The sequence below is a fragment of the Lepidochelys olivacea genome (assembly GCF_965140295.1).
Source record: "Lepidochelys olivacea isolate rLepOli2 genome assembly, chromosome: 9".
Classification (NCBI taxonomy): domain Eukaryota; kingdom Metazoa; phylum Chordata; order Testudines; family Cheloniidae; genus Lepidochelys; species Lepidochelys olivacea.
The window spans coordinates 85,395,806-85,409,367 of NC_140419.1; the positions used below are offsets into that span (position 1 = coordinate 85,395,806).

The 13,562-nt window shown below is 39.7% G+C and overlaps 1 protein-coding gene and 1 long non-coding RNA gene across 2 annotated transcripts in view; one reads left to right on the forward strand and one right to left on the reverse strand.

The window, feature by feature from the left end:
• IRS4 (insulin receptor substrate 4) overlaps positions 1-13,562 on the forward strand; it is a 37,238-nt gene that overhangs the window by 20,748 nt on the left and 2,928 nt on the right. The window lies entirely within an intron of this gene.
• LOC311526691 overlaps positions 1-13,562 on the reverse strand; it is a 31,577-nt gene that overhangs the window by 11,073 nt on the left and 6,942 nt on the right. The gene's annotated exons all lie outside the window — the stretch shown is intronic.

A 13,562-nucleotide genomic window follows, 5' to 3' on the forward strand; every position in this document is an offset into this window, starting at 1 on the left:
TTTGCTAGCCAGGAGGATACATTATATCTATACACATTTACTTAGGCATTATGTAGCTTGACTTACGTTTATTCAGACTGTTAATTTTTGCATTTTTAACATATTAGAAAACGATGAACGATGCATTCTTTATTTACTATGTGTATCATTTTTTACATGTGATTTGTTTCAAAATCTGTTTGGATGGAAATGACATTTCAAATAAAATGGCCCAAACCAGCATTTAACTTTTTTTTTTGTATTTTACCTTGAGAATAAAATAAGTAAAGTACCTTATGTATTGGCTGCATAAGAGAAAACATTTTCCAAAACACGTTTTGTATTTAAACTAACTGATTTTTTTAAACAAAGGAAGTATTGTCTGTAGTTTATGAATTGATGTAATTGTTTCTGGTCACCATATCCTTGATGATTTTAGAATTAGTAAATCCCTCTCTCATACCTAGCTTTGATTCATAGATTGGAAGAGGAAAACAAGCTTTTCTACTTTTTCAACTCCCAGTTGATTTTTTAACTGTGACTGAACTAAGCATTGAACTGAACTAGTTGAATAAACTCCGGTAAAGAAGCTATTCTCTCTGCATGTGCAGAAGAGCTTACTACTGTCAAAAGCTGGGTTAGCACATCAGTCTGTTCCAGGTGCTTAGCCAGTGACTTCCACCAGTTCAGTGGTTTGACTTCCTTTAAAACTTGGCAGCAAACTGCTTAATATTATTTTTTATATTTAATTTAAATGATTTTATTTAGATTATAAGAAGTTAGGACTTAACATAGGTTATCAATTTCAAAATTAATTCTAAATAGTTTTTTAAATAAACCTGTAACTTAATTTACATTCAAAATTTTTTATTTAAATTGGATTTTTTAAAGTAATTGATTTTTATCCATGCTTCATGAGGATAAGATGTGAATGACAGCGTCTCTGTTGTTTAGGTTCTGTGTCTTAATATCTGGATTTAGTTCAACTTTTCCCAGAAGTCTCTCATTCTCTGTCGCAGTTCAGCACAACTATATCTGTATTTCCCTGCTATGGTTCAGCAAAGGCATCCACTCTTGACTCCCCAGCTATTGCCTTTCTTGGGTGGAAACATATGTATCTCCCTTCTGACCAAGATATTTACAGGCTGAATCCAGTAAATCCTACTCTGTGATATCCCTAGCAAAAGACGGCTGCCTAAACAGGCCTTTTTGCCTTCTCTTCAGGATTGTCAACAGTCTAATTATCCCAGTTAATCTACCACGCAGCTCTTTCTAAATAAGTGCATTTTATTCTTAAGGTAAAGGCAATACAGAGAAAACAATAAAAGAACCTACATGTATGCTAATAAGTTCACCAGAGATCACCTAACTCCGGCATGGGCTCTGGCTGGTGAGCAATCCTTCAAACCCCACTCAGTGGTTTTCTCATGGTTTCAAGTTTATAACACCCTTTGCTCAGAACAAGAACCCCCATGAATCTGGAACTGAGTCCTTTATCCAATTTGGGGTCTTTGAAGAGACTGGGAATAGGTGATCAGCCAGAAAATGTCCCTGTCTCCTCCTCCCCCCAACCCCTGCCACCCCGGAGGGGAGGGGAGAGCGGGCAAAGCTTCAAACAGCAGAGTTCTCGCCTAACCAGAAGGTTTAGGTTAGCATACCCCCCCTTCATCCTACAGATTTCCTGGGAAACCCACTTAATTTTAAAAGTTTACATTGTTTCAAAAAGTCCTTTGAAGTTGCTGACATTTTCCAACATTTACATTAGTCACGTTTTGGAGAGAAGTTACATACGTTTCCATAGTCATACATAAACAATTGCATTTTTAATACAATGGACACAAAAGGTATTAAATTTAATTTGGTGAAGTTTAACTTCATTCAATAAGGTTTATCCAGGTTACTGCAGGAGATTGCCTGAATGGTCAGACTTTGTACTAAAATCTTTTCTAAGCAAAGTTTTCTATTGACTTATGAGTGAGTTGTAAAATTCCGTTATCAGATGCCCACTCCTGTGAAAACTTAGAAAATTTAGCATATGTTTCTTTGAGGAGTAATTAGAGGGTGGAAGATGTCTGCTGTATGTTTAAAATGTCCTTTTCTTTTTTTTTTTAAACGAGATCCTGACTTTTCTCTCTGTTGTGGGAACTTAACTCTACAGTTGCAGGAAGTGAAATGTAAATTGAAATATACAGACATCCAAAGTCTGTTCAAATGGAGTGCAACATGTTTGGAATCTAACTTATAAAGACTGTAGTCTAGTTCTGTTTCCCTGTATCTTGTAGCTCTGTAAATTACCTTTCGATGAAAAATTTGCAAAGTTTTATGTGTAAAGCATTGGGATTTTTTTTTTCTTTGCTGTTTTAAAGTACACCCTTTAAAACTGTCCAACCAGTCAATTTGCTGCCATTCCACCTTAGGCCTTTTGTTGCTCCTGGTTTTTCTTCAGTCCCTCGTTCCTTCCTTCCTGATCCTTTGAGTCAGAACACTTCAAGACCATACACAGCTCAGTGGAGTCCTCTCTTGTTCCAAACTTTTGAGAAGAGTAGTTTTGATTGGTATATGTAGAGCAGGATAGGCCACCAAAATGTAGCAATCCAAGATGAACAGAAATAGTTTAATTTTCTAAACCAAGTGCTAGATCCACAAAAGGACTTAGATACTTAACAGCCACTTTGGGTGCCTAAATCCAACATTTAGGTGCTGCTGAGATCCTCAGAACCCTGCTGCTGCCTAACCTTGTAGGTGCCTAAAATCCCTAATCACCTAAATTTCCACCATTAAAGTCCCCTAGGCACCTACATTTTCACTCGTGAGCATGTGGCCTGAGAATTCTGAACAGGTAGGCGCTTTCCTCAGGCCTGGATTTAGGTGCCTAAGTCCCTAAGGGTTTGGCTAGCTTAGGCAGCTCTCTGCTCAGCTTGCTGGCATTCTTAGACCCCGGACTTGGGGTGCCGGGGTCCAGTGGATGGCAAGGCACCAAAAGTTAGGTGTTGCAGTGCCTAAATCCCTTTGTGAATCTCTCCCTGAAACTATACTTTGGAGGTGATTTGCAAAGCTTTTGGATACTTAACTCTTTTGCTGGGCTCTTGTTTTTCGTATAAAAAACTTTAAAATGGAATCTGACCCAAGTCAAAAAAGTATAACACTTTGAACAATATATAAGGCAGTTTCTTTGTAGCATATTGTAATGGGCTTGAGGGTTTAAATATACCTGGAGAAGTATGCCCAGGGCTAGGTGCTTCAAGCATTTCTTTAAATTTTCACTTTAAGGCTACCGTAAAGGCAACGGTAATTAAGTGAAAATTAATATAATTGGAAAGCTGCAGTTTTCTTTTAAATTCAGGTTTTTGCCTCTGTTTTTATATGTCATAATAAACAATTGGATCTTTGCCATTTTGTGGTGTTAAAGACTAAGAAAGACTTGCTTCTGAAAAGCAGATTTTTTTTTTTTTTTTTTTGAAGAGCTCCTGAAAGGTCAGGAACAGGGACTTTTTATTCTGGCTACATTTCAGTGACTTTGCTGACCTGAGATTGAAAGTGTCTCACTTGCAGGCTAATCAATCTTATCAATGTCTGTCCCTCCACTTTGAGAGAGAGTTTCGTTCAGTGGCACATTTGATCTTGAAGAATCCATAGAAATCAATTTTCTGCACTTTGAGATGAACATAAACCCTTTCTCTCTAGTTACTTAACTCTTGAGTGTTTACGTTGTTATAGAGGAATTCTTTTAATTACTTTAGTCCATTCAGTTGTGTTTCCTATCGCTTCTTTCAATGTTAGTTGTATTGTCAGATACAATCATATAATCTTAATAACTAAATATTAATCTATGTGCAGTATTGATGAACAGCTTTCATATATATTCTAGATTTCATAAGAATTTGTTACCTACTGAACCGAAGACAGAAAAATAAGTCAGATTTATATTAAACTATGTCATCTGAAGCCTTACTCATTTTCCAGAAGTTTCTAGATTATAGGAAGACAGACCTTCCTGATGGTCCACTTACTCCCTTCTCTTTAACATCTAGTGACAGGTGATCCACCTACTAGCTACAATCACCAATCTCCATCAAATTTCCAACCCCTCTTGGGTTCTGGATAGTTGTTAAAAAAACAAAACAAATCTTTTTTCTCCTAATATGCTCAATTAGCACAATAGGCTCTTGATGTTACCATTTTCGTTATAATTTTCTATAGTACTTAGTTCTAGTATTTTAAAAAGCCTTCCAAATACATAAGTGTGATATGTAACATCAGTGACAAGTGAAACAATGGAAACAGAAAAACTCCTTAAAAAAATTCCATGCACTGCAATTTTTGGGGTGTGGGTGTGCGCGGATGGGAGGAATGTATGTGATTGCATGCATTTTCTCACAGCCGTACTAAGTGTGCCCATGTTACCTGCCTGGAGGATCTCCTGATCAGGACGCAATGGTAGGAGTCCAAAAATCAGCTCAGGAGATGGACCATATTCTCATTTGCACTAAGCTTGTCTTACATCTCTAACACTATTAAGGTTCCTTATATTTGCACTCACATTAAGGTACCTTTACATTACCATGTAAATGAAAATCAGAAACATTGGGGTTCAGGGATAAGCTACTCCAGGTCCTGGTTTATTGCATAGAGATAATTGTACTGCTAAGATGAAAAGGACACTACAAGGTGGATTCCAGCACAGGTCTTCCTGTTCAGAACAAAATTCAAGACATTGTTTGCCTGGCAGGGAGACATCACCAGTTTGAAAATTAGGATTTACAAATCACAGTTCAGAACAGACTCCGCGTTAGGTTTTTTGGCTGCAACTATGGTAACAGTACCTATGGCATGTCTCTGCATGGGGAAGCCTTGGTGGACTTTGAGATAGCATTGGAATTCTTGCATTCCTTGTGAACAACTGATGATCTATGGGCCTCTCTGCCTGTGGTCAATCTCCAGCTAGGAATGAACTTCCAAACACCACCTATTCAAATTGTGGTAACCACAGGTATGCTCAATTTGTGATGGATAGATAACTGAGATCCTGCAAGATCTCGCTCTCCCCATAGAATTTAGGGGATTTGCTTTTGGGTATGTGGTGGGGTTTTTTTCCTTTCCTTTTCCTTTACATTTGTAGTACATAAGTGAATTTAATGCTTTTACATCTCCTCTCCCCTCCCCCAAAAAGGCACTGACTACTGAGGGCCCCAGGGGGTTGTACTACTCAAACTGCCAGTTTGAAATGTTCCACTTCATGAAGAGGGTGGGGGGAATAGGGGTTCAGCCCTTAGTAGCTATAGCTTTGGAAGCTACTACCTAGTTTTGGGTTGGAGGCTTGAGATCCAGGAGTGAGAATCTTATGAGATGATAGGTCAAGTTCACAGGTAATGTGTAATTTAAATTCCCTTACATTTAAACCCCATTAGAGCTACTTACACCTACACATCTATCTAAAGTAGTGTAATTTATGTCATGAGATGCCAGAAAAAGGTGTAAGTTGAAGTAGAGTTGGGCTTTAGTTTTACACATTAATACACCATTTTCTGGCTTCTCAGTATATATGTTGTACCAATTTAGACAGCAGTAGAGTGGGCATAAATAGTTTTCAGGGGGTCTGAGTTAAATTCCACTTAAATTAAATTTGCTGAATTTCACCCTGTGAATCTAAAGGAGTCTGAGTTGGTGTATTGTCTATGATGATACACTTTCTTTTGGTCCCCAAAAGAATCACACCAACTTTGACTACTTCTAGACTGAGGCTTGCTTAGGTTTCCCTCTGAATTTGGCTTGCTATCTTCAAAGAAGCAGAATTACAAGGTAAGCAAGTTCCTCTTTCCAGAAGATAAAATTCTTCCCTTTTTGTTTTTATATGTAATTGGCAAATAGAATATTCCAGGTTTCAGAGTAGCAGCCATGTTAGTCTGTATTTGCAAAAAGAAAAGGAGTACTTGTGGCACCTTAAAGACTAACAAATTTATTTGAGCATAAGCTTTCGTGAGCTACAGCTCACTTCATTGGATGCATTCAGTGGAAAAAAGAATATTCCAGGATTTTATAAAAGGTTTGAAACGTAGGGAATCTGAATTCTGTCATGTCTGACATTAGGATTGTCTTATTAAACACCCTGGCTGCCATTGTTCAAAATGTTTTGCGGGGTATAACTGGAAAGATTAAAATAACTAGTCAAACATTTTTCAGGTGTATCTTGTCTTAAGTGTAGAGAAAAAATTATTGGACAAAAGTGCAGACACTTTAAGTACCTTTTTATATGTAAGCTTGTAGATAGGAAGCAAGGGAAGGGGTGGGAAACCTTTATTACTAGTGAACATAGGTTAATATGCAAGCCTTAGCTGTATTAATGTGAGCAACGAGGTGCTGCTTTGGTTGCATGCTTCATTGAACAAAAAGCTTCTGTGACTCTAAGTGTGATGCATAGCTCCTTCATTCTTTGATCCTAAAACAAAAACCAACCTTCTTTTAAAAAGAAACTATTTATTTAAAAACCTCTGTCTTTATTTTACAAAATAAACGCAAATTCAAAGCTGTTGCTAACCAAATTGCATAGTGTATGTAAAATGAAATTATTGTATATAAAGCTTGTGGTTTGATTAAGAGCTATGAAACAGCACAGTGTTGGGTTTTGAGATTGACCTTTTTTTAAGTGACTGACCCAGCCTTTAATGTGTAGTTACTATTTCTTTTGCTTAAATGCTATAGAAGGTTTTCTTCACACTTGAAGTGTTAGTAAGATACTTCTCTTGTAGTGATTTAGATTTTAATTTACACTGTCATTTTTCTTCAAATGAAATAGCTTCCCATCAGGCCAAGAAAATAAAAATTACTTATCTGAGACTCAAGAACAGCTTGGTATTGGTTCTATACACTTATACTTTAGTCTTAGACTGAATAATTTGTCCTTCTGTTGGTGCAGTTTGTCTATTTAACAATAGATTCCTCATAGCTTTGCATAAAATGCACAGCATTTACACAAGGCTTTAACTATTCACAACATATTAATCCTCACAATATACCTGTGAGGGAGATAAGTACTGTACCCATTTTTATCGATGGGGAAACTGAGACAGAGATTAAGAGACTTCCGCAAAGCCACTCAAGTGAGTGCCAGAGCCTGGGGCGTCCTCCCGCCCTCCCCAGTGTTCATTCCATAGACCACTTTTTATTAAGTACCGAGATAATCATGAAGTTCCTATATCATAAACTATTCTGAATTGTAATTGGGCATTTTGTTGTTACTAAATACTAAAAGGACTTGGTCTATTTACAGGCCTTTGAATCATAAAGTTCAGTATTGCTCAGTTTAGAGTGAAAATAGACTAGTGTCAAGGTTCCTTCCCCACTCTGAACTCTAGGGTACAGCTGTGGGGACCTGCATGAAAGACTCCCTAAGCTTATTCTTACTAGCTTAGGTTAAAAACTTCCCCAAGGTACAAACTTTGCCTTGTCCTTGAACAGTATGCTGCCACCACCAAGCATTTTAAACAAAGAACAGGGAAAGAGACCACTTGGAGATGTCTTCCCCCAAAATATCCCCCCAAGCCCTACACCCCCTTTCCTGGGGAAGGCTTGATAATAATCCTCACCAATTGGTACAGTTGAACACAGACCCAAGCCTTTGGATCTTAAGAACAACGAAAAATCAATCAGGTTCTTAAAAGAAGAATTTTAATTAAAGAAAAGGTAAAAGAATCACCTCTGTAAAATCAGGATGGTAAATACCTTGCAGGGTAATCAGATTCAAAACATAGAGAATCCCTCTAGGCAAAACCTTAAGTTACAAAAAGACACAAAAACAGGAATATACATTCTCTCCAACACATCTTATTTTACCAGCCATTAAACAAAAGAAAATCTAACGCATTTTCTAGCTAGATTACTTACTAACTTAACAGGAGTTAGAAGGCTTGCATTTCTGATCTGTTCCCAGCAAAAGCATCACACAGACAGACAGACAACCTTTTGTTACCCCCACCCCCAATTTGAAAGTATCTTGTCCCCTCATTGGTCATTTTGGGTCAGGTGCCAGCGAGGTTACCTTAGTTTCTTAACACGTTACAGGTGAAAGCGTTTTGCCTCTGGCCAGGAGAGATTTTATAGGACTATATACAGAAAGGTGGTTACCCTTCCCTTTATATTTATGACAAATGGTATTCTTTTTTTGTATTTAATTCTCCCCCCACCTCAATCCTGCTTCTCTTGTACTAGTATTTATTCATTGAGCGTTGGTGCACTTGGTGTTGAACTAACTTAACACAGGGTTCCTTCTCCAAAAAGCCTACAATAATAGTCTGCAGACACACAGTGTATCACACAAGGGAGAGAAGGTGGAAAAGGAGGGTGTGAAACTATTGAAAAGAGTAGATTGAGAAAGATGGGTACAGAGATGAGACCCTTACCCATAGCCTGGAGTAGGATATTGGAGACCTCTGTAAGATCTGTTTCATTAGAGTGTAGAGGGAAGCTGAATTGCAGGGGATCAAAGAAGTTTAGGTAATGGCTATAGATGACACATTTTGATAAACTTCAGGGCAAAGGGGAGGAAGGAGATAGGCAGTATTTTATGCAAATAGGGTCAAGAAAAGTGTTTAGGGCTCAGGACACCAGTGTGTTTGAAAAGTGATGGAAGAGGATGGTGTCAGGAGTAGATGATGAGGTCTAATAGACTGGCTGAAGAGCTGCAAATTTCCAGCTACACCCGTAGAGGTGAAGGAGGAAAGACTTTTTGTGTTGGAAAGGTTTGGGGAGAATCATGTGACATTTAGGGTCATGCTCAGAACATTGCAAGAAGGATATTTAAATAACTCTTCATGCTCACTTTAACATGTCATTAAACGTTTAGTCCTTCACCCACCATGACTTTTCAGTGACCTCTGCGTGTTTCTACTGTGCCCCATCTTGCAGTACCCAGAGAACTTTCTTCAATTCTTACTAAGAATAGATGTTTTCAGATAGTTTGAACTAAAACTAGATCTTAGTTATCTGTATTGCTGCCATCCATCAATTGCACTTTATTCGTGTTTTGAAGAGTGCAAAAAATGAACTCTGTGGTGTTTCTCATAGGATAACTTAATGACCAAATTTCAGAGTAACAGCCGTGTTAGTCTGTATTCGCAAAAAGAAAAGGAGGACTTGTGGCACCTTAGAGACTAACCAATTTATTTGAGCATAAGCTTTCATGAGCTACAGCTCACTTCATCGGATGCATACTGTGGAAAGTGTAGAAGATCTTTTTATATACACACAAAGCATGAAACAATACCTCCTCCCACCCCACTCTCCTGCTGCTAATAGCTTATCTAAAGTGATCACTCTCCTTACAATGTGTATGATAATCAAGCTGGGCCATTTGCAGCACAAATCCAGGTTTTCTCAGCCCCCCCCCCCCACAAACCCACTCTAAAGCTGGTAATAGCTTATCTAAAGTGACCACTCTCCTTACAATGTGTATGATAATCAAGATGGGCCATTTCCAGCACAAATCCAGGGTTTAACAAGAACGTCGGGGGGGGTGGGGGTGGGTAGGAAAAAACAAGGGGAAATAGGTTACCTTGCATAATGACTTAGCCACTCCCAGTCTCTATTCAAGTCTAAGTTAATTGTATCCAATTTGCAAATGAATTCCAATTCAGCAGTCTCTCACTGGAGTCTGGATTTGAAGTTTTTTTGTTGTAATATCACAACTTTCATATCTGTAATCGCGTGACCAGAGAGATTGAAGTGTTCTCCGACTGGTTTATGAATGTTATAATTCTTGACATCTGATTTGTGTCCATTTATTCTTTTACGTAGAGACTGTCCAGTTTGACCAATGTACATGGCAGAGGGGCATTGCTGGCACATGATGGCATATATCACATTGGTGGATGTGCAGGTGAATGAGCCTCTGATAGTGTGGCTGATGTTATTAGGCCCTGTGATGGTGTCCCCTGAATAGATATGTGGGCACAGTTGGCAACGGGCTTTGTTGCAAGGGTAGGTTCCTGGGTTAGTGGTTCTGTTGTGTGGTATGTGGTTGCTGGTGAGTATTTGCTTCAGGTTAGGGGGGCTGTGTGTAGGCAAGGACTGGCCAGTCTCGCAAGATTTGTGAGAGTGTTGGGTCATCCTTCAGGATAGGTTGTAGATCCTTAATAATGCATTGGAGGGGTTTTAGTTGGGGGCTGAAGGTGACGGCTAGTGGCGTTCTGTTATTTTCTTTGTTAGGCCTGTCCTGTAGTAGGAGATTTCTGGGAACTCTTCTGGCTCTATCAGTCTTTTTCTTCACTTCTGCAGGTGGGTATTGTAGTTGTAAGAATGCTTGATAGAGCTCTTGTAGGTGTTTGTCTCTGTCTGAGGGGTTGGAGCAAATGCGGTTGTATCGCAGAGCTTGGCTGTAGATGATGGATCGTGTGGTGTGGTCAGGGTGAAAGCTGGAGGCATGTAGGTAGGAATAGCGGTCAGTAGGTTTCCGGTATAGGGTGGTGTTTATGTGACTATCGTTTATTAGCACTGTAGTGTCCAGGAAGTGGATCTCTTATGTGGACTGGACCAGGCTGAGGTTGATCCCACCATCAACAGAAAAACTTCAAATCCAGACTCCAGCGAGAGACTGCTGAATTGGAATTCATTTGCAAATTGGATACAATTAACTTAGGCTTGAATAGAGACTGGGAGTGGCTAAGTCATTATGCAAGGTAACCTATTTCCCCTTGTTTTTTCCTCCCCCCCCCACGTTCTTGTTAAACCCTGGATTTGTGCTGGAAATGGCCCACCTTGATTATCATACACATTATAAGGAGAGTGATCACTTTAGATAAGCTATTATCAGCAGGAGAGTGGGGTGGGAGGAGGTATTGTTTCATGCTTTGTGTGTATATAAAAAGATCTTCTACACTTTCCACAGTATGCATCCGATGAAGTGAGCTGTAGCTCACGAAAGCTTATGCTCAAATAAATTGGTTAGTTTCTAAGGTGCCACAAGTACTCCTTTTCTTTTTAATGACCAAATGAATTTTTCTGAAAGCTCAGGGTTAAGATTGGCACCGGTCATAGGCCTCTCCTTTCTCATGTGAAACTGCTGTAAAAACATTTAATTTTGACTCCAGTCATGCACAATTTTAATTATAGCTGGGTGAACAGAATCACTAATATTCACCTTTTTCATTGTGTGTTTGTAATAAATGGCCGCTATGTATATAACCTATCCTTGTCATATCACAGGTATCTCTTTAAAGCAGTCTAATTTGGTAGTGAGTTACATGAGTAATTATGAGCTTGATTGATCATATCTGCATAATATGGCTAGTTACCCACAATAGACTAGACTCTTGGAGTCCTGTCCAGAAGGCAATGAGAGGAGTGTACACTTGAGATGGATTCTCTAAGTGAGGCATTCTCTTCTTTGATTTTCCCATAGTCCTTCTGAGGAATCTAGCAGGAATCTGTTTAATTAACCCCCTTTTAAGAACTTGTCACCTTTGTCCTACTTTCAATATGTCATTTGTTTTGATGGGTAAACCCCATATCCTCTTTTCAACAGAAAATAGTTTTTCTGTAGTCGCAAAAAGAAAAGGAGGACTTGTGGCACCTTAGAGACTAACCAATTTATTAGAGCATAAGCTTTCGTGAGCTACAGCTCACTTCCTCAGATGCATATCGTGGAAACTGCAGCAGGCTTTATATATACACAGAGAATATGAAACAATACCTATTCCCACCCCACTGTCCTGCTGGTAATAGCTTATCTAAAGTGATTTCCAGCACAAATCCAGGTTTTCTCACCCTCCACCCCCCCACACAAATTCACTCTCCTGCTGGTGATAGCCCATCCAAAGTGACAACTCTTTACACAATGTGCATGACAATCAAGCTGGGCTATTTCCTGCATAAATCCAGGTTCTCACATCCCCCCACCCCCATACACACAGAAACTCACTCTCCTGCTGGTAATAGCTCATCCAAACTGACCACTCTTCAAGTTAAACCAGAACATCTGGGGTGGGGGGGTAGGAAAAAACAAGAGGAAACAGGCTACCTTGCATAATGACTTAGCCACTCCAAGTCTCTATTTAAGCCTAAATTAATAGTATCCAATTTGCAAATGAATTCCAATTCAGCAGTTTCTCGCTGGAGTCTGGATTTGAAGTTTTTTTGTTTTAAGATAGCGACCTTCATGTCTGTGATCGCGTGACCAGAGAGATTGAAGTGTTCTCCGACTGGTTTATGAATGTTACAATTCTTGACATCTGATTTGTGTCCATTTATTCTTTTACGTAGAGACTGTCCAGTTTGACCAATGTACATGGCAGAGGGGCATTGCTGGCACATGATGGCATATATCACATTGGTGGATGTGCAGGTGAACGAGCCTCTGATAGTGTGGCTGATGTTATTAGGCCCTGTGATGGTGTCCCCTGAATAGATATGTGGGCACAGTTGGCAACGGGCTTTGTTGCAAGGATAAGTTCCTGGGTTAGTGGTTCTGTTGTGTGGTATGTGGTTGTTGGTGAGTATTTGCTTCAGGTTGCGGGGCTGTCTGTAGGCAAGGACTGGCCTGTCTCCCAAGATTTGTGAGAGTGTTGGGTCATCCTTTAGGATAGGTTGTAGATCCTTAATAATGCGTTGGAGGGGTTTTAGTTGGGGGCTGAAGGTGACGGCTAGTGGCGTTCTGTTATTTTCTTTGTTAGGCCTGTCCTGTAGTAGGTAACTTCTGGGAACTCTTCTGGCTCTATCAATCTGTTTCTTTACTTCTGCAGGTGGGTATTGTAGTTGTAAGAAAGCTTGACAGAGATCTTGTAGGTGTTTGTCTCTGTCTGAGGGGTTGGAGCAAATGCGGTTGTATCGCAGAGCTTGGCTGTAGACGATGGATCGTGTGGTGTGGTCAGGGTGAAAGCTGGAGGCATGCAGGTAGGAATAGCGGTCAGTAGGTTTCCGGTATAGGGTGGTGTTTGTGACCATTGTTTATTAGCACTGTAGTGTCCAGGAAGTGGATCTCTTGTGTGGACTGGACCAGGCTGAGGTTGGTGGTGGGATGGAAATTGTTGAAATCATGGTGGAATTCCTCAAGGGCTTCTTTTCCAACGCATTATTAAGGATCTACAACCTATCCTAAAGGATGACCCAACACTCTCACAAATCTTGGGAGACAGGCCAGTCCTTGCCTACAGACAGCCCCGCAACCTGAAGCAAATACTCACCAACAACCACATACCACACAACAGAACCACTAACCCAGGAACTTATCCTTGCAACAAAGCCCGTTGCCAACTGTGCCCACATATCTATTCAGGGGACACCATCACAGGGCCTAATAACATCAGCCACACTATCAGAGGCTCGTTCACCTGCACATCCACCAATGTGATATATGCCATCATGTGCCAGCAATGCCCCTCTGCCATGTACATTGGTCAAACTGGACAGTCTCTACGTAAAAGAATAAATGGACACAAATCAGATGTCAAGAATTGTAACATTCATAAACCAGTCGGAGAACACTTCAATCTCTCTGGTCACGCGATCACAGACATGAAGGTCGCTATCTTAAAACAAAAAAACTTCAAATCCAGACTCCAGCGAGAAACTGCTGAATTGGAATTCATTTGCAA